At 38.0% G+C, this 13,083-nt stretch overlaps 1 long non-coding RNA gene across 9 annotated transcripts in view; it reads left to right on the top strand.

The window, feature by feature from the left end:
- The window catches only part of LOC111557315, a 211,242-nt gene that overhangs the window by 148,198 nt on the left and 49,961 nt on the right, over window positions 1–13,083 (top strand). Inside the window, exon 6 of one of the 9 annotated variants that reach the window (XR_006588182.1) lies at window positions 10,796–10,833. The exons of the other annotated variants lie outside the window; for them this stretch is intronic. This is a non-coding gene — a long non-coding RNA (uncharacterized LOC111557315). The remainder of the gene's footprint in view (window positions 1–10,795; window positions 10,834–13,083) is intronic. 9 annotated transcript variants of the gene reach the window in all.

Genomic DNA, 13,083 nt, shown 5'->3' with positions numbered 1-13,083 from the left:
AAACAATTATTGCACTATATGTTAACTTTGATTCAAATAAAACTTAAGAAGCGAGACCCTCATCACAGGATTAATGTTCTTATAAGAGGAGACCAGAGAGATTGCTCTAGTGCTCTTTCCCTTTCCCTTTCCTTTGCCCCTGACCCTGTGAAGATACAGAAAGAAGAGGGCCAGCTACAAGGCAGAAGAGTTCTTACCAGAACCCCACTGTGCTGGCACCCTGATCTCGGACTTCCCAGCCCCTGGAGCTGTGAGAAATAAACGTCTGTTGTTTAAGCAGCCCAGTCCATGGTATTTTGTCAAAGCAACCCAAGCTAAGACACTGACCCAAATTATAACTGTTTGATTTATGAGATTATGGTAAGTTTCCTCTCCGTGTACTTGACGTTGATGAGACTTGACAAATACTGGCTAGCAGTTTTTGCATTGCATAAGGATATAGATGAAAATCTTCTCCAAATTTAAGACCTCAGGGCCACTGCTAGGGCATGTGAGGCCTTGGCCAAATATTGTTTTGATAGGTCCCTGCCTATTGAGACTGTTTCATTTTAAAAATGCAGTATTAAAGGTGAAAATAGGCATTCATGAGGTATAGGGGTTTATTGATATAAAATTATGGATAGAAAAGTTCATATATATTATCCATTTAGCACATGTGATGTGCCCAGGCACTATCTTTCTATTGTCAAATATGCTTTCCTCCCACCATGAGGAAAAGGTGGCCATGCTGTCATTTCTTACAGTCCCATAGTTCTTTTGTATTTCTGTTTGAAGCAATGTATATTTTCTTGCTTTTGCAGTTACCTACTACCATTTACTTAACGTTGACTACACGCAACTGCATCATCCATTGTACTGTGAATACTGGCTTCTAGTAGCTGCCAAACAAGGGTTGTTGCTGGGTTTCATTGATGAGAACCACAAAGGCAGTCTTAGTGCATGCAGGAAAATGTGAGCAATTTGTTTTCCTGATCATGTAATACTTGTCAGAATTTTATAGTGTAAGCATAGAACAACACATCTTCCAATCACTCTTTAGGCTGCAATCGCTGCATTCCTAGAACATGAATTGCTGCTCATACACCTCCACTTGTAAGGACCATGGGGCAGGGACAGTGAGTGCAACACTCTCATTTGTGCAAGCAATGTCTATCCCTTCTGTAGCACCACGTAGGACCATCTGTAGTGAAACAGAACAACCACATGGATCAGAGGCAAGAGAGGACATAGGTTGGCAAGGCCTATTGCTATTGTGGAACAAAGGTCTCAAAAGCCCTGGGAGCAGGTAGGTACATCCACCCACAGGAGAGCCTGAAGCTTGGTGTGGAGGCTATAAAGGGGGTGGGCTGCCCTGGGTGCCAGCAGCCAGGAGCACCTGGGGATGCCTGGCACCCCCTTATATACCCAGTTATGGAAACCAGAAGCAATGTTGAGATCCAAATATGGATGACCAGAGTCACACATGAGCCTCCATCCATGACTCAAGTCTTGCCTTAAGTCTGACATGATTGAATTTCTCTCAGATGACTATGTCAGCACTCTTCTGAGGGCTGACCTCATCTGATCCCATGAAAGAAACATAATGCCAGAGAACCAGAGAGATCTGCTTGCATGTTGTCTGCTGGAATCTGGGCCTACCACAAGGATGATCCCATACACTTGACTGAGTTCCTCAGGGCATCTGGTCAAGCCATGTGTGGCGGTAGTGGGTCATCAGGTGCCCAGAGAACATCCTAGAAATCAGGACTGAGGACCATGTGGGTCCTTGTCCGGGCTTGGGGCACCCCAATTAGGTGGCGCTGCTGGCCCCGACTGGCCCCAGGTACTAAGGGGCCATTAAATGTGGGGCTCTTGGGCAGTGTGCCAATTGTAGAAATCTAAGTACCGTATCATAGAAGTGTTACAGGGTTCTGTGTCTCAGTAAAACATTGTTTATATGTGATCACGAAGTTAGAGAATCCTAGGAGGATGCATGTAGTGTTCTATGTAATTGTTCAGGAAGAGGGTGAGGAAATTAACCTGAGTTTTATATACATTAGTCTACATTTTCCCACCTTTGGAACTGCTTTTTGTAAAGCCGACTCTAACCTCAGTTTTTGGATAGCGATTCCATATTTGTCACACAGAAAAACACATTTTACATCTTGTTTTGGTTACAGTGACTAAATGCCAATCACATAATAGAAATGTATGCCTCTTGGTGATTTGGTAGTAGCTAACTGGAATTGCAAATATAAAGGATCAAAAGGGATAATCCAACAGGTAGCTATTTTGATAAACTTCATAATCGTATAATGGTTGTATATAAAAAACCTTCCTTGCTAACAGAAGAACACACTGGGTGATCTCTTAATCTTATCCTTTCCTTAGACTTATTGATCTCCTAGATATCATGCTTTCATATTTAAAAATTAAAAAGTACTAAATCAGATTCCCAGAAGTAATAATTTCAGTTAATCTGAATCCTACATTTCATCTAATCATCATTTGATCAGATCTGATTCTTAGAGTTATTGTCTTGTAGGAGTGAAAACAATGAGTTCCCTTTCAAAGTGAACTCACTTATTAATCATACTTGCTGGTACGAAAAATTCTCTCATGGGCATCCATGGCATTTTTTTTCCTAAAGTCATTTATAAATAATATATAATACTAGTTCACAAAGGAGGGGTGCTTAGAACAAAGATGAAGGGGGAAATGACTTAAAGCCCAATGAGTAGTTATTAACACAAAATAGGTAATAGATATTGGGAAAGCAATTTGCCAATCTGCATCTAAATCCAAGCTCAATGTAACAGGAACAAATGAAACTCACTAATCAGAGAAAGGTGCACATAAATTGGAAAAGAACTTAATAGGAGCTATTAGGCATTTCACATGCATTATCAAAATCACTTGCTCTAGTTTCAGCCTAAGTACATTTCACTTCAAAGAACAACTCAAATCAATAAATATTTATTAGTGCCTACCACGTTTGGACAAGGCAGTAAGCTGAGTTAGGCGATATCAGAATGGGTTAGTCATACCTAATTGATTTAAAACTGAATTGACTGAATGGTTTAATCACTGAAATGTCTGTCTAGACTTTCAGACTATTAGGTTTCAAAAAGACTGTAAGAAGGCATTCAGTATTTGGACCAACATAGTTCTGATTAGACCAAAGGTTGCTATTTTTCTTAATATTTTTCTTAAAAATTTTAAGAAACTTAGAAAAAACAGGTAGCCTGTAAAGACAAGGTGGTTATCATTCTAGAAAATATGTGGTTGACTTTTCAAAGTAAAAAATGCTTTTATGGGAACTGACTAAAATTCATTTTGGGTTTGTCTTGTGTTTAAAAGAATAAGGAATTATAAGAAATTAGATCTTTATGTGAGGATGGCATTCATTCCCCAACTTCATTATTTTTGTCCCTCTCAAAATGCTATGATTGAATGAAATTTCCTGTTGAAGGGCAAATGTGTTGTATTAAGTGTCACATGAAGGGCATTGGGAAATATACAAGCACCTTAGGGAAGCCAAAGAAACATGTGATTCAGTGTAGGGCACTAAATGATTAATCAGCTCAGCTGTGTTGTCTTTTAAATTATTGTCATCCACTTCTGCAAGTGCTCAAAGGGAGTACAATCCAAGCCTGGGACAGTTTATCACCCAGCAGGAGCTGAATAATTTGCAGAATTTTGTTCAATTCCTAGCACATCACTTAAATTAAGAGGGGGTGAAAAAGTAAACCTTGAAAGAATTAAGCTTGGGTGGCTCAGTCGGTTAAGCATCTTAATTTTGATTTCAGCTCAGGTCATGATCTTAAGTGTTCATGAGTTCAAGCCCTGTGTTGGGCTCTGTGCAGACAGCCCTGAGCCTGCTTGGGATTCTCTTCCTCCCTCCCTCTTTCTACCTCCTCTGCTTGTGCTCTCTCAAATAAACCTAAAAAATAAAAGGTATTAACTATAGTGGTACCTGCCATTCACTTGGCCCTGAGCTAGATAGATGCTCTGTGGATATTATTGTATTTAACTTCAACAGCAACTATGCAAAAGAAAGATCATCCCTGTTTTACAATGGAGGAAATTGAAACTCAAAAAACTTAAGAATTTGCCCCAAATCCTACAGCTTATGCATAACAGACAAAAATATGAATTCTGATTTACCTGGTTGTCATGAAGCAAGAAAGAAATTTGGGTGGAGTTGGCCTGTAGCTGCAATTTAGGAACCATCGGTTAATTGCTTGGTTGATTCATTCATTCAGCAAACTTCCATCGAGTACTTATTTTACTTTGGAAAGTGGCCAGGGTCCTAAAATCGCAGGGCCTCCTCCCAAGGAGGGCAAAGTCTAGGGATTACATTTGATATCAGCATTAACTCTCTCACGATTCCTACTCTACCAAAGCAGTGTGTAGGTGGTGAGGACCCACCTACAGAAATTATGTTCATAGCAAAGGACTTCTGCCCACTGGTTGCATCCTCACTCCCAGGAAATAACCCCCGTTTTGGTGTATTGAAATTTTCTAGGTGTATTGACATATGTAGATAACATATTTAAAAATAATAGACCAAATATTCTTAAATAGGCAAAGAAATAGATTTTGTAGAGATCTTATGTAGTTTTTCTTTCTTTGCATTATCCATAAATTTCCTCAACTGCTACTGCTTTCTGTAATTCTCATGTGCTATGGGTGAGCAAGGGCTCTGCTAGGGGTTCTGGGAAAAAAAACACACAACTGTAGACCTGCAGGTAGTGTCTTCTGATGGGCAGAACTGTCTTCATGCACATTGTGGTCTAGTGTCACTTCAGAAGGACTCACTTTGTAGAGCCTATTTCCAGGGGAGGGGAATACTCATAACAACCAGTCTTTTTTTTTTTTTTAAGGTAACAAACTTTGCCATAATGCTATTTAGGGCTGGGGATGTAATCTTATTCTGCATCTATAAGCAGAATATTCTGCTTATTCTGCATCTAAAAGCAGAGGGAAGCAACTGACCCATTCAGGAAGCAAACATACTGTAGAGTTAACTTTTCTTGTTAGACTTTAAAATGACTTAAGGTGTTAAAAAATGTAAAATAACATTGAGGTCTGGAATGACCTTATGCTTATCGAGTGCTTCATCCTTGAACATGGAAAGTTTAATTATGGCTTTGTCAAGGTAGAGGGAAAGGCCCTATAACCTTTTTTTCAGACTCCCAGAGAGTCCGTGGCTCAAAAGAGGCTCATACACCTCTCATTTATCTAGTCCCACTTCTAGAACAGTTGTGACTGAACCCAGGGCCTTGTCACCCATGGCTAAATTTGAAGTAGTTTATTTTTCTATTACACCGCCTTCCCTGGTTTCAACTAATCTTGTAAAATGGGTCTTTTTCTTATACAGACCTTTTTCCTTAAAGCTCCACTTTTGTACTATTTCTCGCAGAGACCTAAAAACCCTTCTAGGGACCTAAGAATGGGTGGGCCTAGAGGATTCCCCACCTACCCTTCCAACAGAACAGTTGAGTGGCATTCTGAATAAATTTTTCAAAAAATTCAATTCCCCTAGAATGAAAACTATTTCTTTCAGGTTTATATAATAAATATGGGTTTGAGGCCACAGTGTAGACATCACCTTGCAGTCTAAGTGTGGAAGCTTCTTAGAGCTGCATAGCACACAGTTGCACAGTGATCCATGACAACCCTAAATACATGGTGGTACTGTGGGCCGTAATTTTCCCAAAGGGCTTTGGAAATTGGGAAACATCTTCCCAGGGTGATTTATCTCAAGACAAGCCCTTTAACTTCTTATCCACCCGTCCCGTTGTTTGATTTTATAAGGTGAGGCCTTTGATCCTCTCATATTGGAAGGTGAATAGGGATACAGAGGAGCTTCTGAACTTCTTAAAACAGAACTTCGGATAAAAACTTGTATGCTCACAAAAACAGTATCTCAAGAAAAAAAGATACTTAGCAACATGTCTTTAGATATAAAAACTGAGAAAAATGATTAGTTTTATGGAAAAAATTTATCATTTTTTCAAGTAAAATAAAATTTCATGGTGATTTTCTTTGGCCTTTTAATTTGTCCAAATAATAGTCACTTGACAGTAGAAATGCTATTCTTTCCATCTGCCTCTCCATCCCTCTTGACCACTTGACCTCTGGTTCTGTTGATGTTAACCTGTACTCACAAGTCAGGGCTAGAGCAAAGCATAGGGTGTATTGAGAACTCCTGAGAGATCAAGAAGCTTTGGTATACTTATACCAATTCATACTTGTCCCCGTTGAACCCCCATTTATTTTTTTTATGTATTCTTGTTCGTCTTTCAGAAAGTAGTAGCCATGTTTAGTAGAACACAGACTGACTTATTTCCTCCTCAGTGACCCAGCCCTTAGCAAACTGAGATGAAAGAACTCAGAATTTCTCTGAAAGAAAAGCTGAAGTCTGTTCAAGGGAGAAGTTTCCTAAATTCCTTTGTGTGTTGAAGCGTAAGAAAGAAAAACATCTCACCGGCTGTCTACGGTTATCTCAAACCTCTCAGAGAAAGTATTTGGCATGCCACCACGATTACACATTTCTTGAAGCTCACTGTACATGTACTGGGATCATTTTAATGGAGAATTACCTGAATAGATTGAACTATAGTGCAGTGGGGACCTAGCACATATTTATACCATCGACAGTAACGCGAAGGAAATGTGGAAACTTGGCAAGGTGAACAAGCAGTTAGTACTGTCAAGTAATTATGGAACACTCAAAAGCCCACAGGTAAGTACCTCTTCAGAGCTGGCAGGCATCAAAGGATCATTAATTATTCTCTTCACTGTTGTTTTTCTTTGACAAGCCATCTCAAATCTCATGGGGGAAACAAGGAGACGGGCTGGATACAATGTTCTCAGTCAGCCAAGGAGTAAGAACAAAAGAGAAAGTAGACTTTGGGCAGTTTTCAGTACATCAGGGACCTGTGTGGTTATCTCAAATTCCAAAGTGCTTGAAAGGACTGAGGTTAAAATAGAACAGCAATGGTCTTGAGGGTGATGACAGCAACCAGAATAGTTGGGGCCTCCTATACTGGGCTTGGGGAAGAGGCGCCAGGTCTATTCAGACTCTGGAGAGAGGTATGTTTCTTAAGAGGTATATCTCCAGGGAACCAAGCAAAGTTACAAAGAGAGAGTATGCACCTGCTTTGGACATGTTTGTGAGAAGAACTTTTCACTATAGTTTAAACTTTAATTTACTTCAACTGAGGATTTCACTTTTGATATAGTGAAGATGGCTACAGAATGCAAATAGGTATGAATCTGGATCAATGACTGTTTCTTCTTTTTCCCCTCCCTCCCTCCCTCCCTCCCTCCCTCCCTCCCTTCCTTCCTTCTCTTCATCCCCTCCCCTCTCCTCTCTCATTTGCTTTCTATTGAGCAATACATATATATTGAAGATACTAAAGATGAAGTGCCCATCCTCAAGGAGTTTACAAAATGAGCAATTTGGAGGTGAAACTGAGTTTTTGGGTGAAACAGAGTCCCTAGAATAAAGAGGCTGTTGTTTTCAGGCATAGCATGGTTGAAATAGGGAGCCACGACAGTGAGCGTATGGTATTACCTGGTATCTCACCACAGTGCCTGGAGTTCTGATGGAACTGCCTGCACGTTAAGGGTAAGATATTGAGCAAGGTGCATTTCATCCAGTTTCAAAGTTTGCAGGCACTCTTTTCTGTCTGAGGAAGAAGACATGATTGTTACATAGCTTCAGCTTTTTATCACTACATGGTTGAGAGAAGGGTAGACAAAGTTGGAAAATTTTGTTTATCTTTTTTGACATATCACCTAGAAAAAAGCATCAACGTTATACCTGCAATTTACAACCTGGTATTCAGAGTAGTGTAACAAGACCTATGGCAGTCTTATACCGTGTATCTCCTATGTCTACGTATGTTTTCTTTCATAGCTTATAACTAATCGGTGATCTAAATTATATAGACATTTCGTGTATGATCCTTTCTTCTATGGAAGTGAGTTTGGGGGATGCTAATTTTATAGCCAGAAAAAGTTGAAGGATATGACAAAATAATGAAGACGTACTGGGACTAGAGTTAAGGTCCAAGACAAAGAAATACTAGTTCTTTGTAGCTATGATCAAAGTCAGTGCACCAGGTACAGACAGCATTCACAAGCTACACGGGGAAACCATCCACCTGAGCTAGTTGACAATCAGTGAGGAACTTGGGCTCAAACCTGGAGTTTGGCCAGAAAGAATCTAGACATTCAATGTATTCATACTGTGGCAGACAGGATACCAGTTCTGGGGATGAAACAGATGCTAATATTGACAACAGGATTTGTACATTAAATTATTCTAAGTGAATTTCTGTGATTAAACTGAGTATCCCTACGTGTCTGTGTTTAGTTTGTGGTGTTTAGGGATGTTTGAAACCACTGAAAGGACAAATAGAGGAAATAATAACAGATATAATGAAAGACAAATATTTCTGAATAAAAGAAACCTAAACATGTTAAAAAATGCTAACATAACTGAGAAGAATGATGGAAAAAGGGAATCATGATTTAACACACACACTATGATTTTTTTTTCTTTCAATTCTGAGGAAAATCAAATCTTGTAGGAAAAATTTCTGGGAGATTTCCTACAAAGGAACACAGATCAGTTTTGTATTTCCCTGCAATTTGAGATATCAAGGGAGAATAGACCTCCGCAGCCACAGGACTGGGAGGGAAAGAATTGTGCCACAAGAAGTCCATACCCAGAAGCTTTAGGCAAGCATTCTTTCAGGATTTTTTCTGGGAAAATTACCCTAAAACACTCTGTAGCCAAAGGATAGATCAAAGTAAAAATTCTGGGTTCTAGAAGAAATGATTTTGAAATGACACTTAAATCAGTTAAAAATTTGAATACCAAAGCAGTCCTTGTAAACGCTAAAGTCCATATTATAAAAAGGGAGGCTATTATAAAGGGATATAAATATTCCCTAAACACCTAGAATTATATTGGCAGTATTGAAAGAATGCATATTTCTAAAGAACTTAGTGTCCCATAAAAGTTTTAAAAATCCAAGAGTATGCATATTTCAAAATCCTTAAGAATGCAAATCTCTAAAAACAAAAACTACAGTCCACATAACAAAAAAAAAACCATGAAAGAATAGTAAAACTGTAAGAAATGAAATTTCACAATTAAGATTAGACGTATCGAACACTATAGAATAAATAGCTTAAAATTCCATAATAAAAGACAACAGGATAAGAAAATAAACTCTAACCATAGATTCTTACAAGAGCTAGAAATCCAACACATCATGAACAAAATAAGAGAAAGACTTATTAGTAAATATGAAAAGAGTAAACTATCTTGTTGGTTGGTTTCAGTCTGGATAAAAATAATTACCTTCAAGAAAGTAACCAAGAATCTCTCCCTGTTTAAGACAACCTAATTCTTAGGTATAGATAGATCTGAAGCACGAAGAGTCTATTTTCTTTGTAAGAAAGCTTGAGATACTATTTACTGTCTAACTATACTTGTAAATCAAGATGACTCAAGATCTATTGAGTGGTATGTTCACTCAAGGGAGCCTACAATTGCTGTAAGCTACTAAAATATTAGTTGATTTCATTCTGGAGATTTTTATACTTAAAGCATGTGCATTTCCAAATTCCTACAAATGCATAAGGGTTTTCATGCCTACATACAAATACGTATCATCAATGCACTGTGCACCCTAATGTAAAAAAAAAAAAAAATCACGGTGAATTTCCCACCCTCATCTGTCGCCTCACCTTCATTTCCTGTAAAATCTACCCTTCTTAATCTAAATAGCCTAAAGAATATTTGACAGCTTTCCAAGCAATTTCTCTCTAGAGAAACAAATGACAGGCTTTTTTCTTCTTCCTATTTCTGCTTTTTCATAGAATAAATGATTCAAAGCGGAGCTATTATCAACGATACTGAAAACCCAGAGATGACACGAAGAAGCATTAATTGTCTTTTAAAAAGGGGTTTATGCATCCAGGAATAGGTAGAGTTTTAATTGGAATTATTGCTATCGTTCTAGAACTGCGGGAATCACAGTGTTGCTGAATCAGTGACTTTCACTTCTAAATTAACCAACTGGGTGAGATGGACAGGTGCATCTGACCATTAATTTCATCCTGAGGGAGAGTAAAGGACAAGGAGTCAGACAAAAAGAAAAAAAAAAGAATAAACAATAAAGGATTTCAGTTTTAGTCTCTAGAACAAAAAACTCACTCCCTGCCCACTTAATTTTCCAGACCAATAGAGGATGTGCTAGGACTTTTGAAAGTAAATCCTTGTCTTTTAAGAAATGTCTCCTCATGAAGATGAAATACTCTGGTTTATAAATGAAACTCTGCAACTGGTTTTGAGCAGCCTGTTTTAAATGTATGCAGGTGTATTGCCTACATTTTGACAAAAAAAAAAAAAATGATCGAATTGGATTACCGACTCATTGTTTCGTGATCCTCACTGGCTATGAAAGAAGGAATGTTCAGTGTATTTAATCCATCAGCCCCTCCCTACCTCCACACAAAAATACATGTTAACATTTGGAATGCATCCTTCTATCTTTTTCTCTATGTCCAGGGTTTCCGTTGTTCTTGTTCATTTTCTAAAAAGTGGTATGTTTACGTTTTTCTGTATTTTTTTTTCTTGACGATACTTTCCAGAAATTCCTCATAGACGAATTCCTATAGTTCACATTCATTCTTTTTAATAGCTGCATATTATTCCCTACAGATAAGCCGGCATTATTTAACCATTCTCTTTTGAATCATTTTATATACTTTGGGATTTGCTTTCTAGGAGATTCATTACCAAGAATGAGACTGCTGGGTCAAAAGGTATGCCAATAATTAATTTTATGAAGTGCTGCTACATTGATTTCCAAAAATGGCCAGTGCCTCGTATTCCCACTATACTATTTTCTTACCTTTTCACCAACAATATATGTTCTGAGTCTTCTAATTTCTTCAATCTTTTGTATTTCCTTATTTGTGACTGAGCTCTTCATATATTTTTGGCCATCAAGAGTGCTTGTTTCTGAATTGTTTTCAATATTCCATTGGTTTGCTTTCCCGGCAATATCAGAAACGTTTATGTCAACTATCTAATTACTAATTATGGCTATCTGCTTTACCAATTTTTTTTCCAAAATATATTATTTATGGATTGGCTTTGCTTTTGATAATGTTGCTCTATATATTTTATATTTTTCCGGGTCTTTCAAGTGAGTAAGAATCTCTTCATATTTTCTTGTATGGAATTTATTTTGTACTTTACATTAAAACATATATCTGAGGGGTGCCTGGGTGGCTCGGTCGGTTAAGCGTCCGACATCGGCTCAGGTCATGATCTCATGGTCCGTGAGTTCGAGCCCGGCGTAGGGTTCTGTGCTGACCGCTCAGAGCCTGGAGTCTGTTTCAGATTGTGTCTCTCTCTCCCTCTGCCCCTCCCCTGTTCATGTTCTCTCTCTGTCTCAAAAATAAATAAATGTTAAAAAAAATATCTGAAAATTTATATAACTTCCATTTTCACTTCTAGAGTGGTGGCCAATCATACCATTCACTAAATAATTCTTTCTGTATGTAATTGAAACAACACCTATTTCCTATATTGAACTTAAATATATATGAGTAACAGGATACACTGTTGGATTTTTTTTCACTTCTGGATTTTTTTCAGGTCAAATTTTATTATTTATTTCAAATCTCAGTGGATTATGGTCAGACATAGAGACCTGTGAAATACCAACTTTTGAGCAATTATTACAGTTTTCTCTGTGACCAAATTACAGACTATTCTGTAAATGTTCCGTGAGCAACCAAAAATTATGCATTTTCTGTTAGATGTGAGGTTCTATGTAGCTATTAATCAGGTTTATTGACTGGATTAGTCAAATTTTCTAGGTTCTTATTTATTTTTATTTATAATATATGCCTAATTCAGTGTAAATTTTTTAACTTATAGCCTTTGAGTAATTCAGAGGCGTAGGGAAACCTCACATTATACTACATTGCAATTTTATAAATCCTGCCCTGCATTTCTATTCTTTATATATTTAATTGTGACGATATGTGGTACATGTGCACTTAGGTCTGTGATATTTCCTTTATATGTGACTTTGTATCATTAAGTGTTCCTCTTTATCCTATATTGTGTCTTTAACCTAAAATGTCACCTGGTGTGGTATTAACAGTGCCCTTGCTCTGTTCTTTGTGTGTGTGTGCGCGCGCGCGACAGAATCCACGCGTTATACTCAATCTTCCTTTATCGCTTCATTTGAAGTAGTTTCAGGTAAATAGCCTATAGCTGTGCTTTGATTCTGACTTATCTATAACCTACCTTTTCTAAGCAAATTCAGTTCACATTTAGCGTAATGACTGATAGTCTTGATGTAGTATCTTCCGTCTTTCCTATTTGTCTTACATTGTCCCTTTTTGTAACTTTATTTTTGCCACTTTGATTATATTTTGGTTTAATTTTTCCTCTTATAAATTAGGAAGTTCTTTATTACTATCTTGTTCCATTAATGACTGCCTTTCCTTTCTTTCAAACAATGACCAATTTTTCTACTAGTCTTTGAAAACTCTTTCACTCATTAGAATCTTTTTTTTTTATGTTTATTTAATGAGAGAGAAAGAGTGTGTGTGTGGGCCCATGAGTGGGGAAGGGACAGACAGGGGAGAGATTCCAGGCAGACTCTGTGCTGTCAACACAAAGCCCCACGTGGGGCTCCCTCTCATGAACTGGAGATCATGACCCAAGCCGAAATCAAGAGTCTGACGCTTGACTGAGCTACCCAGGCGCTCCACTCATTAGAATCCTCTTTTTTTTTTTTTAATTTTATTTTTTATTTTTATTTTCAATATATGAAACTTATTGTCAAATTGGTTTCCATACAACACCCAGTGCTCATCCCAAAAGGTGTGCTCCTCAATACCCATCACACACCCTCCCCTCCCTCCCACCCCCCCCATCAACCCTCAGTTTGTTCTCAGTTTTTAAGGGTCTCATGCTTTGGCTCTCTCCTGCTCTAATCTTTTTTTTCTTCCCCTCCCCCATGGGTTTCTGTTAAGTTTCTCAGGATCCAC

This window comes from Felis catus, chromosome D3 (assembly GCF_018350175.1).
Source record: "Felis catus isolate Fca126 chromosome D3, F.catus_Fca126_mat1.0, whole genome shotgun sequence".
Taxonomy (NCBI): Eukaryota; Metazoa; Chordata; class Mammalia; order Carnivora; family Felidae; genus Felis; species Felis catus.
Note: the sequence above shows the minus strand (reverse complement) of the source record. Positions and strands in the feature narration are given on the sequence as shown.